The sequence below is a fragment of the Mus caroli genome, chromosome X (genome assembly GCF_900094665.2).
Source record: "Mus caroli chromosome X, CAROLI_EIJ_v1.1, whole genome shotgun sequence".
NCBI classification, from domain to species: Eukaryota; Metazoa; Chordata; class Mammalia; order Rodentia; family Muridae; genus Mus; species Mus caroli.
In genome coordinates this window covers 153946339-153948674 of record NC_034589.1, presented here as the reverse complement: position 1 = coordinate 153948674, position 2336 = coordinate 153946339, and positions in this window count along the sequence as shown.

The following is a 2336-nucleotide window of genomic DNA, read 5'->3' as shown; positions in this document are numbered from 1 at the left end:
TGCTTCCAGCTTCTCACCATTTACTTTGATGTTGGCTACTGGTTTGTTTTAGATTGTTTTATCATGTTTAGTTATGGGCCTAAAATCTTTCCAAGACTTTTATCATAAATGGGTATTGGATTTTGTCAAATGCTTTCTCTGCATCTAATGAGATGATCATGGGTTTTTTGTCTTTGAGTTTGTTTATATAGTGGATTACATTGATGGATTTCCGTATATTAAACCATCCTTGCATTCCTATGAATGAAACCTATTTGGTCAGGATGGATGATTGTTTTGATGTGTTCTTGGATTTGGGTAGCAAGAATTTTATTGAGTATTTTTTCATCGATATTCATAGGGGAAATTGGTCTGAAGTTCTCTATCTTTGTTGGGTCTTTAGGTGGCTTAGGTATCAGAGTAATTGTGGCTTCATAGAATGAATTGGGTAGAATACCTTCTGCTTCTCTTTTGTGGAGTAGTTTGTGAAGAACTAGAATTAGATCGTCTTTGTAGGTCTCATAGAACTCTGCACTAAACCCATCTGGTCCTGAATTTTTTTGTTTTTTTGGGTTTTTTTGGTTTTTTGTTTGTTTGTTTTTTGAGATTGGGAGACTATTAATGACTGCTTCTATTTCTTTAGGTGATATTGGACTGTTTAGATAATTGACCTGATCCTGATTAAACTTTGGTACCTGTTATCTGTCTAGAAATTTGTCCATTTCATCAAGTTTCTCTCATTTTGTTGAGTATAGCCTTTTGTAGAAGGATCTGATGGTGTTTTGGATTTCTTGAGGATCTGTTGTTATGTCTCCCTTTCATTTCTGATTTTGTTAATTAAGATGCTGTCCCTTTGACCTCTAGGGATTCTGGATAAGTGTTTATCTATCTTGTTGATTTTCTCAAAGAACCACCTCCTTGTTTGGTTGATTCTTTGAATAGTTCTTGTTTCCACTTGGTTAATTTTGCCCCCGAGTTTGATTATTTTCTGCCATCTACTCCTCTTGGGTGAATAGGCTTCCTTTTGTTCTAGAGCTTTTAGGTGTGTTGTCAAGGTGCTAGTGTGTGCTGTCTCTAGTTTCTTTTTGGAGGCCCTCATAGCTATGAGTTTTCCTCTTAGGACTGCTTTCATTGTGCCCCATACGTTTGGGTATGTTGTGGTTTCATTTTCATTAAACTCTGAAGTCTTTAATTTCTTTCTTTATTCCTCCCTTGACCAAGGTATCATTTAGAAGAGTGTTGTTCAGTTTCCACGTGACTGTTGGCTTTCTATTATTATGTTGTAATTGAAGATCAGCCTTAGTCCATAGTGATCTGGTAGGATCATAGGACAATTTCAAGATTTTTGTATCTGTCGAGGCCTGTTTTGTGACCAATTATATGGTCAATTTTGGAGAAGGCAACATGAGGTGCTGAGAAGAAGTTATATCCTTTTGTTTTAGGATTAAATTTTCTGTAGATATCTGTTAAGTCCATTTGTTTCAGAACTTCTGTTACTTTCACTGTCCCTGTTTATTTTCTGTTTCTATGGTCTGTCCATTGATGAAAGTGGTCTCTTGAACTCTCCCACTATTATTATGTGAGGTGCAATGTGTGCTTTGAGCTTTACTAAAGTTTCTTTAATGAATATGGCTGCCCTTGCATTTGGAGCATAGATATTCAGGTTTGAGAGTTCCTCTTGGAAGACTTTACCTTTGATGATATGTAGTGTCCCTCATTGTCTTTTTTGATAACTTTGGGTTGGAAGTCGATTTTATTAGATATTAGAATGGCTACTCCAGCTTGTTTCTTCAGACCATTTGCTTGGAAAATTGTTTTCCAGCCTTTCACACTGAGGTAGTATCTGTCTTTTTCCCTGAGATGGGTTTCCTGTAAGCAGCAAAATGTTGGGTTCCGTTTGTGTAGCCAGTCTGTTAGTCTATGTCTTTTTATTGGGGAATTGTGTCGATTGAAATTAAGAGATATTAAGGTAAAGTAATTGTTGCTTTCTATTATTTTTGTTGTTAGAGTTGGCACTCTGTTCTTGTGGCTCTCTTTTCTTAGTTTTGTTGAAGGATTACTTTCTTGATTTTTCTAGGGCATAGGTTTCGTCCCTGTATTTTTTTTCCTGTTATTATCCTTTGAAGGGCTGGACTCATGGAAAGATAATGTGTGAATTTAGTTATGTCATGGAATACTTTGGTTTCTCCATCTATGGTAATTGAAAGTTTGGCTGGGTATAGTAGCCTGAGCTGGCATTTGTATTCTCTTAGTGTCTGTATAACATCTGTCCAGGATCTTCTGGCTTTCATATTCTTTGGTGAAAAGTCTGGTGTAATTCTGATAGGCCTGCCTTTATATGTTACTTGACCTTTTTC